Genomic DNA, 27,919 nt, shown 5'->3' with positions numbered 1-27,919 from the left:
AATAATCTTATCAGGCCACCTTGGTTCAGATATATACTTCTACTACCTACTAGAGCAGTGGTTCTCAGCCCTGGTTGCAGGTTAGAATCATCTTGGGAGTTTTTGAAGTACACCGACTTTGGAGCCTCACCTAAGATCAATTTAAACTAAATCTGGCTCTGGCCAGTTGGCTCAGTGGTAGAGCATTGGTCCGGCATGTGGATGTCCAAGGTTCAATTCCAAGTCAGCATACCCATCTGCTACTCCAACCCTTCCCCTTTCACTCCTCTCTCTCTCGCTCTCTCTCTCACCCTCTCGCTCACTCTCTCTCTCCCCTTCCTGCAGCCATGACTCAATTGGAGCAAGTTGGCTCCAGGCACTGAGGATTGATCCATGGCCTCCACCTTAGGCACAAAGAAGAACTTGGTTGCTGAGCAACGGCCCCAGATGGGCTGAGCACCGCCCCTAGTGGGTTTGCCAGGTAGATCCTGGTTGGGGGCCATGCAGGAGTCTGTCTGCTATCCCTCCTCTCGCTTAATAATAAAGAAAGAAAGAAAGAAAGAAAGAAAGAAAGAAAGAAAGAAAGAAAGAAAGAAAGAAAGAAAGAGAGAGAAAGAGAGAGAGAGAAAGAAAGAAAAAAAGAAAGAAAGAGTAAATCTTTAGGAGGTGAAGACTTGGGTGAACTCAGGACTCTATTCATATTCAAATACAATGGGAAGTTATGCTTTCTCTTTCCTCCTTCAGTCTCTGTTGAGTTTGGCAGCCATATTACAAAACGAACTGGGAACAGAGCTGAGAGAATCTCAGAGCTAGAGCCCACCACTGACTTTGGCATTTTTAGGTATAGGAGCTAATAAAAGCTTCATTGTTCTTTAAACTAACTTGTATTGGGTCTTTAAATGCTTGAAAGATATAGCACCTTAACTGACTCCTGATCACTTATCTGTATCATCAAAATGATATCATGTCCAACTAACTAGTTTCCAAGTGTCCTCTCTACTTCCAGACCTGTCTTTATGCTATAGGGAATATTAATCACTGTTAGACTCCCCATGTCACCAAAAATCATATGAAATAGGTGTTTTTTTTTAAATCTCTGATCTATGGAATCTAGAAGAAACAGAATGTAAAAGACTTCAACAGAGTCAGTAAGCTAATATATTTTATTTATTTCTTTTTTTCTTTCTTTCTTTGGTTTCTTTCTTTTCAAAATGGGTTTTCAAACAAAGATTTAGAAATTGTGTTTTTGGGGAAATTTTAAGGATAGTTATCTTGGACATTGGTTTATCAGGCGTCCCCAAACTGCAGCCTGTGGGCCACATGCGGCCCCCTGAGGCCATTTATCCGGCCCCCACTGCACTTTTGGAAGGGGCACCTCTTTCATTGGTAGTCAGTGAGAGGACACTGTATGTGGCAGCCCTCCAACAGTCTGAGGGACAGTGAACTGGCCCCCTGTGTAAAAAGTTTGGGGACTCCTGGTAAATATTGGCCTTCTGATATGGGAAGAAGACTAGTAATGTTTCTGGAACTATTTGCAGCGCTGATCAAAGGGCAGTCAAAGGAGCTTTTATAATATTATCTACAGCTGCAAAGTCATAATTTCAGGAGCAAATCAAACTTTCCATGCAAAATCCCATCTCTTCAAGGAAAACAGTGCAACCTTGGTGGGGGTCGAGGAGTGACAGGAGGAATAGAGCACTAACTTCAAAGAAGAGCTTCTTGTCAAATTCATCCATGTCTCCAATGGCCACTTGATCCTGAGTAAATCACCTGATCTTTGTGAAGAGAACTAAATCTTCTTGGTGATTTCCCTGTTAGTCCCATGAATAGTGCTTCCAAGTTGGAAAGAAACTTAAATAATTAAGAGTGTAATCATCCACAGCTTCTTCTCCTTCAGCACTAGGGAGTTAGGTTATGAGATTTACAACCCCTCTGACTCAGAAGCAGCCAAATGGTGGACACTAAAAGTACAATGATTTAGGGCCAGATTTCTGGCTGTTCAGGGCTTACCCAAACTCTCTAATAAGACCTGTGATGTAGTTTCCAGTACAGCTAAATAGAGAGCCACAGCAACTGGAAGTAGGGTTTATCACTGTGTAGATACTTGAAAAACACCACTCCAACATGTTGGGTGAAGCAGAAAAAAAGCAAAGTCTGATAAAATTTATAAACAGAGAGGCAAACAGGTTTCAATGGTGATGGTGATGATGTTGAGTTGAAATTTGAATGCCATGCTGACCCATGTTCCTTTGAAACTCAAAAAGTGATTTTCTTTTTAGCATTTGTAACTCAAACTATTTCAGGGACCCACAGTGACTATCAATCGGTAGCAGTGTATTATAGAATATTCACTTTGGTTGCAAAACAGATTCTTTCCATCTCAAAGAGCATAACTGCTCAAATCAACCAAAAATAAAAAGTTTTCTTTTTTTTATTTTTTATTTATTCATTTTAGAGAGGAGAGAGAGAGAGAGAGAAGGGGGGAGGAGCTGGAAGCATCAACTCCCATATGTGCCTTGACCAGGCAAGCCCAGGGTTTCAAACCGGCGACCTCAGCATTCCAGGTCAAGGCTTTATCCACTGCGCCACCACAGGTCAGGCTAATAAAAAGTTTTCTAAAATAGAAATGGCATCTTTTAAAAATATGGTTCTACCAGAACAAGAATATTGGCACCACTACTGTGGCATGTTTATTAGAACAACAGATACCTGTTGTTCTACCATTTCCTACCATTACCAATGAAAAGACAAGGGCCTGTCAGCAAACTGGAGAGCCATTAAAAAAAAAATTCTTTGTGTTTATAATTGAATGGGTCATGGCTTAATACATTTCATGCATAACTGGCAAGAGGATTTCTGCAGCTTGGAAATCAAAGACAAAAATTAATATATTAGTTGATACCCACAATAGCCTCTCAGGTGTCATCATTCAGTATTATTATTTTCAGAAGTTCATGGCTTATTTCTTTAAAATTAAAATTAGTGTTGTGGCACCATAGGATAATTTCTCAGCTGTCTTTACAGAGAATGACAGAATGTGGTGGGTTTAATAAATGGTAGTTTACTGCCAGTCAATGTCAACACAGTGGATGAGTCTGTGTTTAACAGGAGCTGGAACCACGGCCTTACCACTGTCTTTATTAATATGAAATCCTCACATAGCCAGGCTAGCTGATAAATTATGCCCAGAAAATAATTCTTAATGACCAAGGAGGTGATAAGGGAGTGCAGAGAGAAATCAGGGTCAAATTAGTTGGGATGAAATTAAACCCTTAGCAGATTGAGCTAGTTAGTAGAAAATGTATGAGTTAACAGGAAGATGTGGAGGAAAACTCTTAGGTTTCATTTCTTTAACCCTGCCAGTAAGTCTGTTTCAGGGCTTGCAGCAGATGACCAACTGCAAAGGAGTGTCTGATATCACAGGCCAAGAAGCCCTGGCAAACTTCCATAAAAGACCCTCCTTGGTCCAGCAGCCAATGGGCTAATGCCCCATGACCCGTCTCACCCCCCCCCTCCGAAAAACCCTTAAAATCCAGTCTCAGGCTGTGCCTGGCATGTGACTCCCTTGTGAGTCAGCCCGGCAGGGTTCCTTTCTTCCTTTCTATAAAGCCTGTTACTCTGGTCTTTTCAGACTCCCATGGATTCTAACAAAAACAAAATTAAATAGGAACTATTGTAGAACATGGAGGTCATGAAAGGTGGTCAAACAATGTGACAGACCCTGCAACTTCTTGAAATAAGCAAGCAGGAAGATCTCACACAAACATTTCAGTTTGGTTCCCAAACACATGCAATCAAAGGCTCATCATCCAGAGGGTTGGGACTGCTTAGAGACTTTGGGGAGCCCCATGGGGGTGCTGTGCCCCAGGTGTGCCAGCTCTTGCCCCCTTTGCTCCTAGGTCCTTCCCAGCCCCCCCCCCCCCCCACTCTGCAATAACGCAGAGGGACCAGGCCCTGCTGACTGCTTCCCATGATTCTTCATCCACTAGCTTCAAACTGAACTTAACCAACAGAAATGCTAATGAGAGACTGGAAGGCAGGAGGAAGGGAGAAGCCAGATTATCTCTCTCCCTGTCCATCTGTCTTAGGCAGTATCGGCAGCAGAGGCTATGCTTCCTCACTGACCCCAGCTCATGCTGGTCAGACAGCTATAGATGACCCTAATCATGGGATCCAATCACATCATCGACTCCCTCTGTCCCTCTAGATGGGGAAAGTTTAGCTTCTCATTGTTTCTGTTCTCTAGGATAACTACTGTCGTCTACTTGGCTGCCAATCTCTTCCCTAACCCATAATACCAGTTCCTTGTACTAAATTCACTTTATTTTAAACACTTAGAATGGTTCCTGGTTTCCTGGTTGGATTCAAATGCTAATAAGAGCTTTAGGCCAAAACCAAAGGTTTCAGAAATCTGTGTGACAGGCCCATTTACTCTTACCAATGAATTGGAGGTGAGCTAGTAATTGATTATTTTTAAAAAGTGCCTTCAGAGACAAGCACCCAGGTTTATATAAATTCACAGCGTTATTCTCTATCAAGCAGCCTAAGAACTAAGGAAAACTAGGAACAATCTCCTTCCCAGGCAGATCTTGGGGAAGAAAACAGGTGTAAAATCAAAGCCCTCACTCTTTCCCCACCCTGCAGAGGAGACTTGGGATAATTGTTGAGAGAGAGAGCTAGGTGAGAGGGCAGTAGTGCAACCTCCCTCCCCATGCAAAGAGTAGGAAGTGTTGTGGGATTTCCACAGACTCTGAATGAGAGAGGCACGGTGCAGCACAATGAGAGAAGAAAGCAGAGACTTCCAGCAAAAGTATGGATGCTTCAGCCAAGCAGTAAAATTCTAATTAGAAAAATGTTGCTAATTAAAGTTAGCTTGCTCTGTCTTCGACATTGAGCAGGTGGGCAAGCCTGTGTTGAGAGTACCTCAAGACTGAGAGCTGTGTCCCTCCTCTTTGCAAGGGCTCAGGAAACACTCTCCAGTTTCTTGTGCAGATGAACCCCATGAATCACCAGGTCACCAAGAACTGAAAATAATCCCGTCATCCTCATGGAAGAACTGAAGGCAACCGAACAAGATCAAGCCCACATAGCCCATCAGTGGGAGAGCAGAGACAAATGTTAAGATTTAAATATAATCAAAAGTCCCTGACCTTAACGATGAGTCTGCTGGCTCCTGCTGCCTCTTGGGGATCATTACCATATTGCTTTCCATAATCTCCTTAAAGTGAAGTTAAAAGTCACCACTGCTCTCCATCTCCCTCTATTTGCTCAATGGAATGAAAGCTTCCTTCCTTATGCTGCAAATGAGCTGCCTACTTCAAAAATCCATTTGGCACTTACAACATTTTTTGAAGAAAGTCCTCCTCCTAGCCACCCTTAATTAAACCAAGGTGACACAAGAGGTCCCCTCACTTCCCCCCATGTGAGGCTCACAGTCACATGGGCCAGCTGCAAAAGAGTTTGGCCCAAGTGGAAATCACTCCTGCTACGCAGGCCAGGCACCTTTCTGTGGTGCTCTGAAGAACACATGCATCAGAACACCATGCAGCTGAGGGACACACTGGGCAGCTGTGCTGAGCTCTGTGTTTGAGGGGTGAGTGTGTGGGAGTTGCCCCTCTGCAAGCACGGGCACATCTCCACTAAAAGCTTCCCCTGAGAGCCCCCGAGCAGTAGAACCAAGTCACTTGTGCCCACACCAGCCACCACAAGCCTCTGATCCAACAGATATGTGAAGCCAACCCCCAGGTCCAGCACAAAGGGGCTCCAGTAGCAACTGCACTAGTGTCGCTTGACCCTTGAATGATTTTTCCATCTCAGAAACTTCTGACACTATTTACAGGTAGAGCAGATTAAGCCATTTAAAGAAAATATATAGTAAAAGTCAAGACTTACTTTGTGCATGGGCAATCAAGGTAACTAGTGTATGTGACTTTAAGTGTTCCAGGAGAGGTCCCTGTCAGCCCCCATTTTTCTATAAGAAAGGGTACAGAATGGTAGCCAAGAACCAGACTTTCAGGCCAGAGGACTGAAATTTGATTTCAAGTTCCATCACATGCTTGGTGACAAGAGCAAGTTACTTCTCTGTATAATCTCCTTTTAATTTTTTTTCAATTACAGTTTATACTTAATATTATTTTGTACTGGTTTTAGGTGTACAGCATAGCATTTAGACAATCACATACTTTACAAAGTCATCCCCCAATATTTCAAGTGGAAGTAGTCATTTTAAAAATACTCACTACAAAGTTATGGTAAGGATCGAGTGGGCTAGGCTATGTAGAGTTTATGGTTTTTACACAAATAAAACTTGCTATATTTGTACTCTGTTTTCTGCAGACCACTTTTCCTGGTGATTGCAATTCAAGAATAAGAATTTTTGTTTTTATGGCTGTTTGTTTGCTTGCTTTTTTTTAAACCATCAACCCCTCCTCTACTGCTAGCACCCATGGTAGAAGGCACATGTTGAGCATGTTTTCTTCCCTTAGGAAGAAGTTGGTAGGGAATTTCTCAAAGTTTGGAGCAGTGCTAAGTCTAGCCGTGTAATGGATAATGTCAGCACTCCCCCTAATCCCTCTGACCCCTTTACCAGAGCCCTTTCAAATTTAATTGTGTTTTAAAAGTCACCTGGGAGGCCTTATTATAGTGTACCTTATGGTTTCATAACTCCAGAGTGGGGGCAGGAACTCTGCATTTTGAACCCACTCCCAGGGGGTGCTGGTTCCAAATGGTATTCAAAACAGAGAAATCACCAGGACTGATTAGTGCATCAGCTGCTCCCTCTCCAGCCTTTCGTCTCTGGGAGCTCTGGCAGCAGCACAGCCAGTGGCAGGAAACAGCCCACAGTGACCTGCAGCCCGGTGTGTCTGTGGGTCGGGTCGGGAGCCAGACTGCCTGAGCCTGCCCTGACTGCCCCTACTTCATGGAGAGCCTTACCCTGTCCAGAGCTGCAGGTGCATGCTGGCTTTCCATGGCTCCTACCAGATGCTGGGAGCAGCAGTCAGAATGAAGCTGCAGGGCAAGTTACAGCTGGTTTTAAGAGGACACATGTTGAACCTCCTCACTTCACCTACCCTCGCCTCTGAAGGAATGGCTGATCCTGCTCAGGCGCTCTCTTTCTGGGGCTGCCAACAACCACATGGCTTCTCTCCCTGGAGTCTAAATGAAGAACTACAGGGCCAGGTGGGCTAACACCTGCCTCATGGTGAAAAGAAATCAGGAATGTGTCCCGTGAGCAGCCCATAGATACGAAGACCTGGTTGCTGTATGTGAATATATCAAGGAATAAATAATAAACATCCTTTGGAGCAGTGATCAAGTAAAGGAGGGAGAAACTCTCCAGCATCTTTACATTATGATTAGCGGAATCATGAATTTAAAATCATGGGCTACAGAGTAGAGCCCCTAAAACCTGGGACAGAAGTTCAGCTCTGAGACATCCTGGCTGTGCAACCTCAAGGAGTCTTTAGCTCAGGGGTCAGGAACCTATGGCTCACGAGCTAGATGTGGCTCTTTTGATGGCCGCATCTGGCTCGCAGACAAATCTTTAATAAAAAAATAATAATGTTGATATGTAAAGACACATGCAGCCCCATGTTTATTGCAGCATTGTTCACAGTGGCCAGGACATGGAAACAACCAAAAAGCCCATCAATAGATGACTGGATAAAGAAGATGTGGCACATATACACTATGGAATACTACTCAGCCATAAGAAATGATGACTTCGGAACATTTACAGCAAAATGGTGGGATCTTGATAACATGATACGAAGCGAAATAAGTAAATCAGAAAAAAACAGGAACTGTATTATTCCATACGTAGGTGGGACATAATAGTGAAACTAAGAGACATTGATAAGAGTGTGGTGGTTACGGGGGGGAGGGGGGAATGGGAGAGGGATAGGGGGTGGGAGGGGCACAAAGAAAACAAGATAGAAGGTGACAGAGGATAATCTGACTTTGGGTGGTGGGTATGCAACATAATTGAACGACAAGATAACCTGGACTTGTTATCTTTGAATATATGTATCCTGATTTATTGATGTCACCCCATTAAAAAAATAAAATTATAAAAAAAAATAAATAAATAAAAAATAATAATGTTAAAAATATAAAACATTCTCATGTATTACAATCCATTCATTTCCAACTGCTCATATTCATGGTTGCAAGTGGCTGGAGCCAATCACAGCTGTCCTCAGGGACAAAACCAAATTTTTATTGTATAATGCATAAAGTACATTGGATAATGCGTAACAAACACAGGTTGTTGTATGGCTCTCACGGAATTACATTTTAAAATATGTGGCGTTCATGGATCTCTCAGTCAAAAAGTTTCCTGACCCCTGCTTTAGCCTTTCCTTGTGCCCTACTTCCCCCAAATCTACATTGCAGTGATGCCATCTGGCTCAGAAATTAAATGGTGACCTGATGTGAAATGCTGAGCACAGAGCCCAGATGGGTCCTCCCTGTGCCTCAGATCCCTGACTTCCTCTTTTACTCTCACAAGTCACTTCTCTTCCCTTCTTTCAAGCAAACGAACACAGTTTCCTGTATTCTCTTCCTTTCAACACTCATTCTTTTTTTTTTTCCAAATGTAATCCTTTTATTGTTCTATTACAGTGGACATACAATATTATAATAGTTTCAGGTGTACACAATAGTTTCAGTGATTACACATTATATAACTTACTAAGTGATCATCCTGATAAATCTCACATCCACCTGACAGCCTACATAGTTAGAATGTTACTGATTATATTCCCTATGGCAGTGGTCCCCAACCTTTTTTGGGCCATGGACAGGTTTAATGTCAGAAAATATTTTCACGGACCGGCCTTTAGGGTGGGATGGATAAATGTATCATGTGACTAAGACAATCGTCAAGAGTGAGTCTTAGACGGATGTAACAGAGGGAATCTGGTCATTTTTAAAAAATAAAACATTGTTCAGACTTAAATATAAATAAAATGGAAATAATGTAAGTTATTTATTCTTTCTCTGTGGACCGGTACCAAATGGACCATGGACTGGTACCGGTCCATGGCCCGGAGGTTGGGGACCACTGCCCTATGGTGTACTTTACATCCTCATAACTTCTGTAGCAACCAATTTCTACTTCTGAATTCCTTCACCTCTTTCACCCATCCCTCTGAACCCCCTCCCATCTGGCAATTGTCAAAATGTTCTCTGTATCTATACATTTGTTTCTGTTCCTGTTTGTTCATTTATTTTGTTTTTTTTTTTTTTAAATTCAATTGTTAATAGATATGTATTTATTGCCATTTTATTGTTCATATTTTTTTATCTTTTTTTCTTCTTCTTCTTAAAGAAAAATCTTTAATATTTCACATAATACTGGTTTGGTGGTGATGAACTCCTTTAGATTTTTCTTGTCTGGGAAGCTCTTAATCTGCCCTTTCATTCTAAATTATAGCTTTGCTGGGTAGAGTAGTCCTGGTTGTACGTCCTTGTTTTTCATCACTTTGAATATTTCTTGCCAATCCCTTCTGACCTGCAAAGCTTTTGTTGAGAAATCAGCTGACAGTCTTATGGGAGCTCCCTTATAGGTAACAAACTGCTTTTCTCTTTCTACTTTTAAGGTTCTCTCTTTAGCTTTAACCTTTTGCATTTTAATTATGATGTGTCTGGGTGTGGACCTCTTTGGGTCTATCTTGTGTGGGGCTCTCTATGTTCCTGCACTTGTAAGTCTATCTCCTTCACCAAGTTAGGGAAGTTTTCTGTCACTATTTTTTCAAATACGTTTTCAATTTCTTGTTCTCTCTCTTCTTCTGGCACCCCATGAGGCACTAGAAGTAGTCCCAGAGTCTTCTTACACTGATTGAGTGCTTTTTTGCTTCTTTATATTCCAAACTGCTGATTTGATTCTCAGCTTCATCTACTCTACTTTTGATTCCATGTAAATCAAGGGTCCCCAAACTACGGCCCGCGGGCCACATGCGGCCCCCTGAGGCCATTTATCCAGCCCCCACTGCACTTCTGGAAGGGGCACCTCTTTCATTGGTGGTCAGTGAGAGAAGCATAGTTCCCATTGAAATACTGGTCAGTTGGTTGATTTAAATTTACTTGTTCTTTATTTTAAATATTGTATTTGTTCCCATTTTGTTTTGTTTTTTTTACTTTAAAATAAGATCTGTGCAGTGTGCATAGGGATTTGTTCATAGTTTTTTTTTTATAGTCTGGCCCTCCAATGGTCTGAGGGACAGTGAACTGACCCCCTGTGTAAAAATTTTGGGGACCCCTGATGTAAATTATTCTTCATTTCATTTAGTGTATCCTTAATTTTTGACTGCTTCTTTTTCATGGTTTCTATGTCCCCATTAAGTTCCTTGAGTATCTTTATAACCAGTGTTTTGTACTCTGTATCCAACAGTATGCTTGCTTCTATTTTTATTTAGTTCTTTTTTTGGAGATGTCTTCTATTCTTTCATTTGGGACATATTTCTTTGTCTTCACATTTTGGCTGCTTACCTATGTTTATTTCTGTGTATTAGGTAGAGCTGCTATGTCTCCCCAACTTTGTAAAGTGGCCTTGAATAGTAGGTATTCTGTAGGGCCCAATGGAACAGCCTCCCCAGTCACCCAATCTGGGTGCTCCAGGTGCACCCCTGTGTGGTCTATGTGAATTGTCCTGTTATAGTTGAGCCTTGATTACTCTTGGCATCACTGGAGAGATTGACCCACAGGCTGATCAGCTGCAAGGCCAGGCTAAAACTACAAAAGAGCTGCTTGACCCTACAGAGCAGGACTTGCTTCTGTGGGGCTTTGGTGCTCACTGAGTCTGCCCCTGTAGTGTGTCACCTATGGAGATGGTAAGGTTTGATTCAGCATGGTCTGAAGCTGTCCACCAGATGCACTGGCTCAGGGGCCTGCCAGAATGTCAGAAAGGTCAGCCAGTACTTGTGCCCTGCCTGGGGCCACCCAGCAAAGCTATAGAGTGATGTACAGATGGCTGCTACTTGTGCTGGGCTTGGAGGTGCCCAGGAGAAGCCAAGCTGTGAACCAACACCAGCTGCCACTAGTGCCAGGCTTGAGGCCATTTAGCAAGAGGTACAGGGTGCAGAGGCCAGATGCTACTTGTTTGAGAGAGTTTAAGAAAGTCCAAAGCATGAAGCAAAAGATGCTGTTTGTATGGAAAAACCACTGGAAATGACTTGGGAGGGCCTGCAAGTTTGGTGGGGCAAGGTCTCAGGGAATCACCAGAGTGCAGCAAACAGTATGGGCCAGTTTGATGGAGACTCAGATATGGCACACACTTTTTGGCTCTGTGGGGGGAAGGCTCAGAAAAGAAACAATGGCTTCTGCTGGTACTTTTTTTCTGGCAGAAAGCTGCCCCCCAGCTTTTGCCTTGATGCCAAACAATCCAGTTCCTCCCCATATGCCCCTGGTGCCTTTCAAGCTACTGCCCCAGCGCTGGAGCTCAGAGCAAGTAAATCTGAGTAAGTCTGCACAGGGCCCTTTAAGAGGAACTGTGTGAGGCTCCAGCAGCTCTCTGTCTCCCTCAGCCTCAATCCTTGTTGGGTTTTACAGTCAGAAGTTATGGGGACTTCTCTGCCTGGCTCTAGAACCCTGGGCTGGGGGTTCTGATGTGAGGCTGGGACCTCTCACTCTTCAGGATGGAGCTCTGTAGCTGAAATCTCCCTGCTGATTTTATTTATTTATTTTAATTTTATTTCCCTCTTGAATTTGAATAACCACACATGGGTATGGGACCATTCAGTTCTGCATCTCTGCCCCTCCTACCAGTTTCAATGTGGATTCTTCTTTAAATCCTTAGTTGTAGGATTTCCATTCAGTCAGATTTCCAATGGTTCTGAATGATGGTTTTCTGTAGTTTAGTTGTAATTCTGATGTGGTTGTGGGAGGATTTGAGTACCGTGTTTATTGCCATCTTACCAGAATTCAACACTCATTCTTGTCCTTCATTTTCATCAGGGCTTCACCTGGACTCAAGCTCAGCTTTGTTTCCTCAGAAAGCCCCTAGAAACCTCCTGCTCTCGATAAAGCCAAGGCTGTACCTGGCTTCACACTCTAAGCATCTGAACATCTGGGTCTTTCCACCCTCCCAGGGCAGTCTCTCAAACACCAGGAAAATGATGCCACAACTAATCTGGAAAAATAATCCCTAAAATTATTTCCTTTGAGAGAATGTCTTTTAATTTGAATAATACAAAGATTTCACTTCACTTTAACTGTGTAGCCAGTGCTTGTGCCACACAGCTTATTTCAAGAACCATTCAGTGAAGTTTCTGCATGACGCTCAGAATGAGATGTGTCTTGAGGGTCTGTGTATTCTAACAGCATCCTTCTGAATTCACAGTGAGGCCCAGGCAGGTTATTTTGCCTCAAGACACTTAAAAATTTCTTTAACAATAAAATGAGGAAATCTTGATATACATAGATACCTTCCTGAGATTTAATGAGAAATTACTAAAAAAGATATTTATATAATTTTATGTAAATATATATAAATAAAGATAAAGCACTATGCAATTGTTCAATAACAGTTAAAAAAACACATAAAGACCCCCATGTTCATTGCAGCGTTATTCACAGTGGCCAAGACATGGAAACAACCAAAGTGCCCTTCAATAGAGGACTGGATAAAGAAGATATGGTGCATATATACTATAGAATACTACTCAGCCATAAGAAATGATGAAATAGTGACATTTATAACAACATGGACGGGCCTTGAAAACATTATGCTAAGTGAAACAAGTAAATCAGAAAAAGCTAAACATTACATGATTTCACACATAAGTGGGATATAAAACTGAGACAAAAATGAAATGGTTACCAGAGGGAGGAAAGAGGTGAGGAGAAGGAAAATAAAGAAAAAATATATGGTAATAAAAAATGATCTGACTTTAAATGGTGGACACACAATGCAGTGAATAGTTCAAATGCTACAGAGATGCTCACCTGAAACCTATGGACTCTTATGGACCAATGTCACCACATTAAATTTAATTTCTGAAAAAATTTTTCAAGAAGAGTTGCTTTATTATAAATATTGTTGGGAGGTTATATATTTCCATCACAATCACATGATAAATATTTGATTTGCACTCATCAGATAAGCAAGAGTAAAATTTATAATCCCAAGAGAGACATTTAGCACTACCAAATGCTGAACTTTCAGTAAAGTGTTGAAGAACTAAAATAGAAGTAAAATGTAACCAAGATGAAAATTCAGAGACTTCAAAACAGCTTTCTGGAAAAATAAATAAATAATAGAGAACAAAAACCATTACATTTTAAAATCTGGGGCAAAATTTTTTTAAATTAATTAACTGAGATCTTCCCTCCAGAAACATCATTTCTGTATTATTTCATTAGACTTGATTTTCTTAAATTGCCTTTGAAACACATTTAAAAAAACAGCAATGCACACCTGCCCTATTATACATTTCTTACAAGTAATTGTGCTCTGGGATTTGTCCTTCAGTGAACACAGGAGGAACACCATGTCCCTGCAAGCTTTATTTGAGGTCAACTGTGAATAAAACAAAAGCTTCCTTAAAGGGTTGGGAAGGCACAGGAAAAAAAAAACACTTATGCAAAAATATATCTCCATCTAGCTAACTACTGTGTGGCTAAAATATCCACTACGACCACCAAGGTCAGGATTGCTCCTGGGGATTAACCTCTTGTCTCCAAAGGTTGTTATTCCATTATATATATTGCATTCTCATTAAGTGACATTGAAGGATATTGAGGTAGTTTCCATATTTGGCTATTGTGAATAAAGCTGTTGTGAACATGGGAGTATGGATGTCTCAACACGTCTTTTACATACTGATTTTATTATTTCTTATTTCATTTTATATCCAAAAGTAGGATGGCTGGATCATATGATAGTTCTATTAATTTTTTGAGGAACCTCCATACTCTTTCCTGTAAAGGCTATACCAAGATGAATAAAGCTGAAAGGTATTACATTAAATTAAAAAAAAACAAAACAGATATAGAGCCTGACCAGGTAGTGGCACAGTGGATAGAGCATTGGACTGAGACATGTAGCACCTAGCTTTAAAACCCTGAGGTCGCCGGCTTGAGTGCGAGCTCATCCAGCTTGAGTGCAGGCTCACCAGCTTGAGCATGGGATCATAGACATGACCCCACCATTGCTGGCTTGAGCTCAAGGTCGCTGGCTTGAGCAAAGGGTCACTCGCTCTGCGGTAGTCCCCAGGTCAAGGCACATACCAAAAAGCAATCAGCGAACAACTAAGATGCCGCAACAAAGAACTGATGCTTCTTTATCTCTCTCTCTTTCTGTCTGTCTGTCCCTAGCTGTCCGTCTCTCTGTCTCTGTCACACAAAAATAAAAAAATAAAAATAAACAGAAATGGATAGACAAGTACAGCATAATCTTACTTAAATGTGATATCTGCAAAAGTCAAACTCATAAAAATAGAGTAGAATAAAAGTTACCAAAGATTGAGGGTGGAGGAAATGAGATGTTGGTTAAAGGGTACAAACTTCCAGTTATGACATGAATAAGTTCTAATCTAATGTACAGCATGGTTAGTAGAATTCATATATACAGTACTTGAAATTTACTAAAAGAGGATATCTTAAATGTTTTTACTATACAAACAAATGGTAACTATGTGAACTGATGTATGTGTTAACTCAATTGTGGTAATAATGTCATACTGTATGCATATATATTAACCCATTTTACATCTTTATTTTTTTTAAACATGGTTATTTTTTTTATTAATTTTACTAGGGTGACATCAATAAATAAGGGTATATATGTTCAAAGAAAACATGTCCAGGTTATCTTGTCAATCAGTTATGTTGCATACCCATAACCCAAAGTCAGATTGTCCTCTGTCACCTTCTATCTAGTTTCCTTTGTGCCCCTCCCCCTCCCCCTTTTCCTCCCCCCCCATAACCACCACACTCTTATCAATGTCTCTTAGTCTCCTTTTTATGTCCCACCTACGTATGGAATAATGCAGTTCTTGTTTTTTTCTGATTTACTTATTTCATTTCATATAATGTTATCAAGATCCCACCATTTTGTTGTAAATGATCTGATGTCATCATTTCTTATGGCTGAGTAGTATTCAATAGTGTATATGTGCCACATCTTCTTTATCCAGTCATCTGTTGAAGGGCTTTTTGGTTGTTTCCATGTCTTGGCCACTGTGAACAATGCTGTAATGAACATGGGGCTGCATGTTTCTTTACGTATCAATGTTTCTGAGTTTTGGGGGTATATACCCAGTAGAGGGATTGATGGGTCATAAGGTAGTTCGATTTTCAGTTATTTGAGGAACCACCATACTTTCTTCCATAATGGTTGTACTACTTTACATTCCCACCAACAGTGAATGAGAGTTCATTTTTCTCCACAACCTCCCCAACATTTGCTATTACCTGTCTTGTTAATATTAGCTAATCTAACAGGTGTGAGGTGGTATCTCATTGCAGTTTTGATTTGCATTTCTCTAATAACTAATGAAGATGAACATCTTTTCATATATCTGTTGGCCATTTGTATTTCTTCCTGAGAGAAGTGTCTGTTCATGTCCTCTTCCCATGTTTTTATTGGATTGTTTGTTGTTGAGTTTTATGAGTTCTTTGTAAATTTTGGATATTAGGCCCTTATCTGAGCTGTTGTTTGAAAATATCATTTCCCATTTAGTTGGCTGTCTGTTTATTTTGTTATCAGTTTCTCTTGCTGAGCAAAAACTTCTTAGTCTGATGTAGTCCCATTCATTTATTTTTGCCTTCACTTCCCTTGTCTTTGGAGTCAAATTCATAAAATGCTCTTTAAAACCCAGGTCCATGAATTTTGTACCTATGTCTTCTTCTATGTACTTTATTGTTTCAGGTCTTATGTTTAGGTCTTTGATCCATTTTGAATTAATTTTAGTACAAGGGGACAAACTTTAGTCAAGTTTTATTCTTTTGCATGTGGCTATCCGGTTTTCCCAGCACCATTTGTTGAAGAGGCTTTCTTTTCTCCATTGTGTGTTGTTGGCCCCTTTATCAAAAATTATTTGATCATATATATGTGGTTTTATTTCTGGACTTTCTATTCTGTTCCATTGGTCTGAGTGTCCATTTCTCTACCAATACCATGCTGTTTTGATTGTCGTGGCTCTATAATGTAGTTTGAAGTCAGGTATTGTAATGCCCCCAGCTTTGTTCCTTTTCTTTAGGACTGCTTTGGCTATTCAGGGTGTTTTTTTTTAATTTATTTATTAAATTTAATGCAGTGACATTGATAAATCAGGGTACATATGTTGAGAGAAAACATCTCTAGATTATTTTGACATTTGATTGTGCTGTATACCCCTCCCCCAAAGATAAATTGTCTTCTGTCACCTTCTATCTGGTTTTCTTTGTGCTCCTCCCCTCCCCCAACCCCTCTCTCCTTCTTCTCCCCACCCCCCCTCCACGCACCCCCTACTCCTGTTGCCATCCCATTCTTGTTCATGTCTCTGAGTCTCATTTTTCTGTCCCTTCTATGTATGGATTCATATAGTTCTTAGTTTTTTTTTCTGATTTACTTATTTCACTCCGTATAATGTTATCAAGATCCATCCATGTTATTGTAAATGATCCGATGTCATCATTTCTTATGGCTGAGTAGTATTCCATAGTATATATGTACCAAAGCTTTTTAATCCACTTGTCCTCTGACGGACACTTGGGCTGTTTCCAGATCTTTGCTATTGTGAACAATGCTGCCACAAACATGGGGGTGCATTTCTCCTTTTGGAGCCGTTCTATGGTGTCCTTGGGGTATATTCCTAAAAGTGGGATAGCTGGGTCAAAGGCAGTTCGATTTTCAGTTTTTTGAGGAATCTCCATACTGTTTTCACAGTGGCTGCACCAGTCTGCATTCCCACCAGCAGTGCAGGAGGGTTCCCTTTTCTCCACATCCTCGCCAGCACTTATTCTGTGTTGTTTTGTTGATGAGCGCCATTCTAGTTGGTGTGAGGTGATATCTCATTGTGGTTTTAATTTGCATTTTTCTAATGATTAGTGATGTTGAGCATTTTTTCATATGCCTATTGGCCATCTGTATGTCCTCTTTGGAGAAGTGTCTATTCATCTCTATTGCCCATTTTTGGATTTAATTTTTTGTCTTCCTGGTGCTGAGATTTACAAGTACTTTATTTATTTTGGTTATTAACCCCTTATCAGATGTATTGTCAAATATGTTCTCCCATTGTGTAGTTTGTCTTTTTATTCTGTTCTTGTTGTCTTTAGCTGTGCAAAAGCTTTTTAGTTTGATATAGTCCCATTTTTTTATCCTGTCTTTTATTTCACTTCCCCGTGGAGATAAATCAGCAAATATATTGCTCTGAGAGATGTCCGAGAGCTTACTGCCTATGTTTTCTTCTAAGATGCTTATGGTTTCATGGCCTACATTTAAATCTTTTATCATTTTAAGTTTATTTTTGTGAGTGGTGTAAGCTGGTGACCTAGTTTCATTTTTTTGCAGGCAGCTGTCCAATTTTCCCAACACCATTTGTTAAAGAGGCTGTCTTTACTCCATTGTATTTCCTTACCTCCTTTGTCAAATATCAGCTGTCCATGGAACTGAGGGTTTATTTCTGGGTTCTCTGTTCTGTTCCATTGATCTATATGCCTGTTCTTATGCCAGTACCAGGCTGTTTTGAGTACAATGGCCTTGTAGTATAACTTGATATCCGGAAGTGTGATACCTCCCACTTTATTCTTCTTTTTTAAGATTGCTGAGACTATTCGTGTTCTCTTTTGGTTCCATATAAATTTTTGGAATATGTGGTCTATATCTTTGAAGTATGTCATTGGTATTTTAATTGGTATTGCATTGAATTTATAGATTGCTTTGGGTAATATAGACATTTTAATGATGTTTATTCTTTCTAACCATGAGCACGGTATATGCTTCCATTTGTTTGTATCTTTCTTGATTTCTTTTATCAATGCTTTGTAATTTTCTGAGTACAAGTCTTTAGTCTCCTTGGTTAAGTTTACTCCTAGGTACTTTATTTTTTTGGTTGTAATTGTGAAGGGGATTGTTTCCTTAATTTCTCTTTCTGACTGTTCATTGTTGGTGTATAAAAATGCCTCTGATTTCTGAGTATTGATTTTATATCTTGCCACTTTGCTGAATTCATTTATCAGGTGCAGTAGTTTTTTGACTGAGACTTTAGGGTTTTCTATATACAATATCATATCATCTGCAAATAATAATAGTTTTACTTCTTCTTTTCCACCTTGAATGCCTTTTATTTCTTCTTCTTGTCTGATTACTGTGGCTAGGACTTCCAGGTCCATGTTAAATAAGAGTGGTGAAAGGGGGCACCCCTGCCTTGTTCCTGATCTTAAGGGTATTGCTTTTAATTTTTGCCCATTGATTATGATGTTGGCTGTGGATTTCTCATAGATGACTTTTATCATGTTGAGGTATGTTCCCTGTATTCCCACTTTGCTGAGAGTTTTGATCATGAATGGGTTCTGGATTTTATCAAATGCTTTTTCTGCATCTATTGAAATTATCATATGGTTTTTCTCCTTCTTTTTGTTTATGTGATGAATCACATTGATTGATTTACAAATATTGTACCAGCCTTGCCTCCCCAGAATAAATCCCACTTGATTATGGTATATGATTTTTTCCATATATTGTTGGATCCGGTTTGCTAATATTTTGTTGAGGATTTTAGCATCTATATTCATCAGAGATATTGGCCTATAATTTTCTTTCTTTGTGTTGTCTTTGCCTGGTTTTGGAATCAGAATTATACTCGCCTCATAAAAGGAGCTTGGAAGTCTTCCTTCCTCTTGAATTTTTTGAAATAGTTTGAGAAGGATAGGAGTTAGTTCTTCTTTGAATAACTAATTTGGTAGAGTTCACTTGTGAAGCCATCAGGCCCTGGACTTTTCTTTGTTGGGAGTTTTTTGATAACTGTTTCAATCTCATTTGGTGTAATCGGTCTGTTTAGGTTTTCTGATTCTTCCAGATTGATTTTTGGAAGATTGTATGTTTCAAGGAATTTGTCCATTTCATCTAGGTTGTCTAGTTTTTTGGCATACAGTTTTTCATAGTATGTTCTTACAATATTTTGTATTTCTGTTGTGTCAATTGTTATTTCTCTTCTCTCATTTCTAATTTTATTTATTTGAGTCCTCTCTCTCTTTTTCTTGGTGAGTCTACTTAAAGGTTCATCAATCTTGTTTACCTTTTCAAAGAACCAGCTCCTAGTTTCATTGATCCTCTGTATTGTTTCTTTAGCCTCTATGTCATTTATTTCTGCTCTGACCTTTATTATTTCCTTCCTTCTACTACATTTGGGCTTTACTTGCTGTTCTTTTTCTAATTCTTTTAGATGCAGGGTTAAGTTGTTTATTTGAGCTTTTTCTAGCTTCTGAAAGTGTGCCTGTGGTGCTATGAACTTCCCTCTCAGCACTGCTTTTGCTGTGTCCCATAAATTTTGAGTTGTTGTATGCTCATTGTCATTCGTTTCTAGGAATTTTTTTATTTCTTCTTTGATCTCATTCTTAATCCATTCATTATCTAACAACCTGCTATTTAATTTCCATGTGTTTGAGAATTTTTGAGCTTTTCTTTTGTGGTTCATTTCTAGTTTCATGCCGTTGTGATCGGAGAAAGTGCTTGATATTATTTCAGTCTTCTTAAATTTGTTGAGAGCACTTTTGTGCCCTAACATGTGGACTATCCTAGAGAATGTACCATGAGCACTTGAAAAGAATGTATATTCTGCTGCTTTTGGTTGAAAGGTTCTGAAGATATCAATTAACTCAAGTTGATCTAGTGTTTCCAATAAGTCTGCTGTTTCTTTGTTAATTTTCTTTCTTGAGGATCTATCTAGTGATGTTAGTGGGGTATTGAAATCCCCTATTATAGTATTGCTGTTGATCTCGCCCTTTAAATCCATCAAAGTCTGCTTTATATATTTGGGTGCTCCTATATTAGATGCATAGATATTTATAACAGTTATATCTTCCTGTTGGATTACTCCCTTTATCATTATGTAGTGGCCTTCTTTATCTCTTACTATATCCTTTGTTTTAAAATCCAATTTGTCTGATATAAGTATTTCTACCCCAGTCTTTTTTTCATTTCCGTTTGCATGAAATGTTTTTTTCCATCCTTTACCTTCAATCTATGTGTGTTTTTGTTCTAAGGTGTGTCTCTTATAGACAGCATATGAATGGGTCCTGTTTTCTTATCCACGCAGCTACCCTATGTCTTTTGATTGGATCATTTAATCCATTTACATTTAAGGTTATTATTGATATGTAGTTGTTTATTGCCATTTTATTCTTTAAAGTTGTATTCCTTTTTTGCTATATTCTTTTCCCACTTTGATCTGTTTACAATAGGCCCCTTAACATTTCCTGCAGCATTGGTTTGGTTGTAATGAATTCCTTGAGTTGTTTTTTGTCTGGGAAGCTTTTTATTTCTCCTTTGATTTTAAAGGATAGCCTTGCTGGATAAAGTAGTCTTGGTTGTAGGTTCTTGTTCTGCATTACTTTGAATATTTCTTGCCATTCCCTTCTGGCCTCAAGTGTTTCTGTTGAGAAGTTGGATGTCATCTTTATGGGGGCTCCTTTCTGGTGATAACTTTATTTTCTCTTGCAGCTTTTAATATTTTCTCTTTATTGCTTAGCTTTAGTATTTTAATTATGATGTGTCTTGGTGTAGGTTTCTTTGGGTTTCTCTTTAATGGAGTCCTCTGTGCTTCTTGGACTTGTGAGAGTTTCTCTTGCATTAATTTAGGAAAGTTTTCAGCTAGATATGATTGAACAAAGTCTCTATCCCTTGTTCTTTTTCTTCTTCTTCAGGAACCCCTATGATGCAGATGTTATTTCTCTTCATGTTGTCACAGAGCTCTCTAAGGGTTTCCTCTGACTTTTTGAGTCTCTTTTCTCTTTACTTCTCTGCTTTCATGCCTTCATTCCAGTTGTCCTCCAACTCGCTGATTCGATCCTTAGCTCTATCTATCCTGTTTTTAATTCCTTCCATTGTGGTCTTTATTTCTGATATTGTATTTGTCATCTCCGACTGATTCTTTTTTATACTTGCTATTTCTTTATTTAGGTGTTCATAATGACCATCCATTGTTGTTCTAAGATCCCTAAGCATTCTTACAATCATTATTTTGAACTCCGCATCTGGAAGTTTGATTATTTCCATATCACTCAGTTCATCTCCTGAAGGTATCTCTTGTGGTTTCATTTGGATTGAACTTTTTTGTCTTCTCATTGTGTTTGGGTGTTTTATTTGTAGAGTTGGTTGAGTCTAGGTTTGGTGTTTTCTGCCTCCACTTTTCAGTTGTGTTATTTCTAGGTCTTCTTGGGTTGGTATCAGCTGTTATCTGTAATCCACTTTTGGATTTGGGCAGCTTTGAAGTCTTGATTTGTTTGTTTTCTTAACAGGTGATAGTCTTGTTTACTGATCTCAGCAGGGGGCTTCCTTGAAACTGTATCCAGGAATGTGATGGGTGTAACCTGAGACTCTGAAGGCCTCTCTATCCAGCTAATCTCACTGGGGGCAGGGTGTTTTCTCAGCTTCAGTGGTGGGAGGTGCATCTCAGAACTCCATGGAGACCTGAGTTTCTGCCCCTCCTCCCCACTTCTTGTTTTCAGCTGTGTCTTGTTGCACTGATCGGAGCTGGAGAGATGTCTGGAGATCTCTGATCCAGAAGCAATTCAGCTCTGTTTTGTGAAAGGTTCAGTCCCTCCCCCAGCTATGGCCACCTCCAGCACAGATGAGTCAGCTTTTTTAGTTCGTTTCCTGCATTCCTTAGCCCCTCACAGTCTTTCCCTCTTCCTGTCTTTTCCACTTGGGAGATCAGCTGGTCTTTTCAACACACCTCACTCCCTGGTCCCCAGGCAAGTGGCTGTGAGCAGTAGTTTCTGCTCTTTTCCCTGTGTGAGATCCCCTCTGGCCTCTCAGCCTCACCCCCCGCCCCCGTTCCTGTAAGCAGGGAGATTCAGACGCTCCCTACCAGGTTTTTTGTAGCTTTTTCTTTGCTCCTTGGTTTTTGAGAGCTGTTCTTGCAGTTCAGAGTTGGTTTTTCATGCTGATTTTTCCTAAATTGATTTGTATTCCAGTTTGGTGGTGAGAGCTGGGCATCTGGGCGTCTGCCTACTCCACTGCCATCTTTTTTCCAACTTCTCCATTTTAGATCTTTTAAAAAATAATTTTTCTAAAATCTTTTAAAAATAAAATAAAAGGACCATGTGAGCTGGAACAAGCTATAGATTAACCCAAATTTATTAACTATGCACTTAAATCAAAATCCCCAGAAGGTGAGTGTTGAACCACAATATTTTGACAGAGAAAAGAGGGCTAGCCTGAACTAGAGCAAAAACTGAGGTGAAATTTCAAAGGGCAGAGAAGATAAGGTGTGATTTGGGATTTAAGGAAGCTTTCTACCTAGAGTACTGGGAGCTTGAAAGGGATAATTAAAACTGGAGACAAAAAAGAAAGGAGAGGTGTTGAAGACACCTTAAAAGTATTCTCATCTAGCCTGACCAGGTGGTGGCACAGTGGGTTTGGGATAAGCATTGGACTGGGATGCATAGGACCAGGTTTGAAACCCGGAGGTCACCAGCTTGAGCATAGGCTCATACAGCTTAAGTGCAGGCTCACCAGTTTGAGGGCAGAGTTGCTGACTTGAGCATGGGATTATAGACATGACCCCATGGCCACTGGTTTAAGCCCAACGTCACTGGCTTGAGCAAGGGGTCACTTGCTCTGCTGTAGCCCTCAGGTCAAGGCACATATGAGAAAGGAATCAATGAACAACTAAGGAGCTGCAACAAAGAATTGATGCTTCTCATCTGTCTTCCTTCCTGTCTGTCTGTTTCTATCTGTCCCTCTCTGTTTTTCTCTCTGTCTCTGTCACACACACAAATAAAATATTCTTATCTATTTAACAATTTTACTAAGGGTAGTAATACCTTCACCAGGGACTTAGTTGTATCTTAACATATCAGATAAGTGATAAACTGCCAAAGGGATACTTTCTTTGAGTTGGAATTTTATTAATCAAAGGTCAAGGAGTAACAAGCCCCCTAGTTTTCAAGTGCATAGAAATCTACCTTTTACACAGGTTAGAGCTAAGTTTAAATCTTAAGCTAATTGGAATAAATTTAAAATAAAACTGAGATCAAAATATTTAGCAATATACAAGCTGAAGAAATCCTCACCTGCATGCTCACATTTTTTTGTTTTCCAGGTGTCATATAAACAACTGTATACTATTAATACTTGACATACTACCAAAAAAAAAAAAAAAGGCTTAAATGTTCAAAGAAATAATTAGCCAGCAGTTTGGGAAATGAAGTTTGTTTTTGTCAAAACTGTTGTCAGTTGTAGACTTTTCTGTTTCTGAGATAAAGACAATACAGAGAAAATTGAGGTATGAAATTCAGAGACTCGATCACTGCAGAGTTGTCACAACTCTTAGGCTAGTTAAATATTGTCTGGAAATGTACACAAAACACCCATTCGAAGTGCAAGAAAGGTCCAGTGGGAGAGAATGGTGAGGAAAATCACAGCCTGTCTGTTGGAGAGCTCCCCTCAGACGCAGAGTGCCTGGTTGAAATTTCACTGCCCAGCAATTTCAGATTCTCTTATATTAAGCAGGCACTAAACCATTCCAAACCAAGCGCTAAGATATGTAAAACATCCTAACAATTTTAAATTGCTCTCCTAAACTCATGAAATGACTCCCAATCAATTCCTTATTCCAGAACATATTAAAATGGCAGGAATTTTTGTGAATATTAAATCACTGTGAATTATGCATAGTAATTTAGAACTATTGCAAGCTAATGCTTGGCTGAGAACACTATTATAATTGGAGAAGTGATAGAAAAGTTAGTCTAGTTCAATGCTTCAGAACATATTGAAACAGTTTGTGACTTAAAAACATTTCCCAGTTAGACATTCTTGTCCTCTGTGTCCACTTCCTTGTTGAGAGTAGCCCTTCCTGTGAGTTATTGGCCAATCTGGAGAAGATGTTCCTGGGAAGGAGCTATGTTGCAATAGGGAATATGGGAGCATGAACAGACTTCCCAGGTGGCCAAGGAAATGTTATGCAAAAGAAAGGCTAAAATGAGTCAAGGAGAGATGTGAAAAGACCAAGTTTGGAAATGTGGAAAAAAGGGAACCATCCTGCACTGCTGGTGAGAATGCAGACTGGTGCAGCCACTGTGTAAAACAGTATGGAGATTCCTCAAAAAATTAAAAAAAGAACAGCCTTATAACCAAGCAATGCTACATCTGGGAATACATCCACAGAAACCTGAAACACCAATTTGAAAAGAATATTTCACCCTTATGTTCATCATGGTGTTATTTACAACCAAGATTTAGAAGTATCCCAAGTGCCCATCAATGAATGAGTGGATAAAAAAGCTGTGATACATTTACACAATGGATTACTACCTAATTGTAAAAACAAAAAAAAAAGAAAAGAAAAAAAGAAATCTTTAAGAAAATCTCACATTTTGCAACAGCATCAATAGACCTGGCAATTATTGTGCTAAGTGAAATAAACCAGTCAGAGAAAAACAAGTACCATATGGTTTCACTTATATGTGGAATCTAATAGAAACAGACTTATAGATACAGAGAACAAACTGACAGCTATCAGAGAGGATGGGGTTGAGGGGCTGGGTGAAAAGGTGAAGGGATTAAGCAAAGAAAAAAACTCATAGATGCAGGCAACAGTGTGTGAACTGCAGTAGGAAAACAAGAGTGTGGAGAGGTGGAGAAGGGTAGAGGGGGAAATAGAAGGTGTTGGAGGGAGACTTGACTTGGGTAGGGTGGTGAACTCAATGCAATATACAGATGATGTATTGTAGAATTGTGCACCTGAAGTTTTATAATTTTATTAACCAATATCACCCTAATAAATTCAATTAAACATTTTTTAAAAAAATGACTATGTTTGTGAGGACTCTTCCTCTGCGTCATGAATACTCCTGGGCTTTAATGGTCTGTAGAAATTGAACAATGAAATTTCCTCAGGACAAACATTACTCTTGGAGCATCATACAGAGCTACCAGTTCATTTGAGATTTACGAAGTCTAATTAGATAGCAGTCTGCAGCCAACTTTGAGTGAAACTGCCAATTTTTACTTTGTAGGATTTGTTACCTGAAATTTTCACATGTTAAATAGTTCTGAACATAAAATGGTCAAATAGTTACCAACTATGTGCTATGTTGTTTCTAGTAACACTAGGCAAGAAAACAATAACATGAAAATTAATTCCCTCCATTAAACTAAGATAGAAGAGGATAGTCCTCCCCAGAAATAAAGAGAACAGGGACTAAACAAGGATGCTAGAGATAAATCCTTAAGTAAAAGTCATCTCTTTTTAACCTTGAGCTGTGAGTGCAAGAGAGGAGACAAGAGGAAAAAACAGAGTTGTGACAGAAGAAAGCTAATTTCTATCCTTGTTCTCTAAGTCAGTGAGAGCAGACACCTCAGAGGTCACACAGACAAACTGAAAAGTGGCCACTTCGATCTACCTAATCCAGGGAACCTACTGAAGCTTACTGAGTTCAATGTACCCAGCTTGGAGAAATATGAGATTCCCTAAAACTATACCCAGGTTCCATGACCTACTGATGGGGCATATGAAGAGGAATTAATTGTACTTCAGACACTGCCTGCCGGGAATTGTAGGCACTTCATAGCAGACCCTAGGGAGCATGTGAGCTTACTTGGAACCAGGGAAACCTGAAGACCTATGCCTTGCCTAGCAGGGTCAGGACTGCTAGCCAGAAACCACAGAGTGGATCTGCTACTCAGGCTCACCATCTGCTGAACTCATCTTCCTTCACACATCAGGTCCTCTCCTGATGGTACTGAAGGCTGCCTGCCAAGATACCAAGGTGATGTTGAAAGAGATGGGAGATAATGAGGAGTACCTGCTGTTGTGTAGTCCATAGAGGAAAAAAAAAAAAAAAAAAAAGGTGTGATCAAAGATTGCCACCACCACTCATCACTGAACTGCTACCACTGAGAACAAGTGTCAATGAATCATCAGGCGGGACCCTCAGCTGGAACGCCCACAGATGGGATGGCTCCTGGTTGTAACAGTTTCAGGTTAATCAGGAAATAGGGGAACTTTTTCCTGAGGCATATTCTCAACCCTTTCCATCACCCCCAATGCAATGGCATCCTTGTACTACTCAAAAGGAAATGGGAGATCACTGGTCTGATGTGTTTACTGAAAATCTTCTGATAAATTCACTGAAGAAAAAGGACATTTTTACATCAAATAATATGATAATTTGGAGATTAGAGACCCAAAATTGAGGACAGTTCTTACTGTATCTTGAATATACTAACTCAAACCCCTGACTTTCTAAATCTCAGTATGTGAACCTGGAAAATAACTTTAAAGATAATAAAATGTGGTCAGTGGGACATTGCTTTTCTAACTGCTTCCAAGTTAATCTGTAAACTATGGGTAGTAACATTCTCCTGATAGTTTGCTGTGATGATTAAATTAAACAATTTGAAAATATATGTGAAAAGTCTCTGCTGTGTTGTTTGGAACATAATTGATGGTTATTAAATGTGGGAGAGAACACATGAGGAAGCCAATCAGCAAGGAAATGAAAGACTTGCACTTTATATATACATATCTTTATAATAACACATTACAATATGACAAAATTATAATTATTCAATGTGTGCATCCTTTATAAAGGCAAAATCTATTTTTATTCAGATCCCTGTAACCTGCTACTAATATTGTTTATTGAGTGCTTAGTAACTTTCTGTTGAATCTAGTGTATTTTATTTCTTACCATGAACCTTGAAGTATGAAGAATGGATGGTAGCAATGAAATTATTGGGGTGGTCTTCCATATCTCTGCCTAATACCTAGAAAATTCAGTGGATTGTTTGGCTCAGGGGTAGAGTGTCGGCCTAGCGTGCAGAGGACCTGGGTTTGATTCCCAGCCAGGGCACACAGGAGAAGCGCCCATTTGCTTCTCCACCCCTCCGCCGCACTTTCCTCTCTCTCTCTTCCCCTCCCGCAGCCAAGGCTCCATTGGAGCAAAGATGGCCCAGGCGCTGGGGATGGCTCTGTGGCCTTTGCCTCAGGCGCTAGAGTGGCTCTGGTTGCAACATGGCGACACCCAGGATGGGCAGAGCATCGCTCCCTGGTGGGCAGAGCGTCGCCCCATGGTGGGCGTGCTGGGTGGATCCCGGTCAGGCGCATGCGGGAGTCTGTCTGACTGTCTCTCCCTGTTTCCAGCTTCAGAAAAATGAAAAAAAAAAAAAAAAAAAAGGGAAAATTCAGTGGATTGTAACAGTAGCTAGTCCTTCTTATTTTCAATCTCCTAAACATCTTTTTGGTATCTGACTAGACAGCCTAATATACCTGGTTCACTATACCATACTATTGCATTGTTACTAATTATGCTTCAAGATTAATAGTAGAAAAATACCATATTTGAGATGTTATTTCTGTATTGCCCACAAGTCAAACAGCAGAAAAGGGGGAAGAAAATTTTAAAAATAAGTAAAAAAACATATGTTATATTTTCTGCTCTCATGGCTAGAGGCAAAGCTGCTGTTAACTTAAGCTACAATTTTCTTTTTATTCCTGCACAAAACTCCTTAAAATTCAGTGAAGGGACAATATTATAAGTTTTCTATAGCTTTTCATATGTAGGTTCTGATACTTTTATGTTTGGTAATGAATTAGTTCAAGCTATATTCCAAAGTATAGAGATAGAATAACATTTCCTAACGTGACTAATCTTTTCAAAAAAATTAAAATCCTACTAATCCCTGAAATTTGTTCATTATTTCAGGGATGTTCATTTTACAAATCAGCCTCTATAGTTCTAATCTCTAGATGCATCTTCCTGTTTCCTGTGCATATTTCCAAGTTTA

The sequence above is a fragment of the Saccopteryx bilineata genome, chromosome 4 (assembly GCF_036850765.1).
Source record: "Saccopteryx bilineata isolate mSacBil1 chromosome 4, mSacBil1_pri_phased_curated, whole genome shotgun sequence".
In the NCBI taxonomy this organism is placed as follows: domain Eukaryota; kingdom Metazoa; phylum Chordata; class Mammalia; order Chiroptera; family Emballonuridae; genus Saccopteryx; species Saccopteryx bilineata.
Note: the sequence above shows the minus strand (reverse complement) of the source record.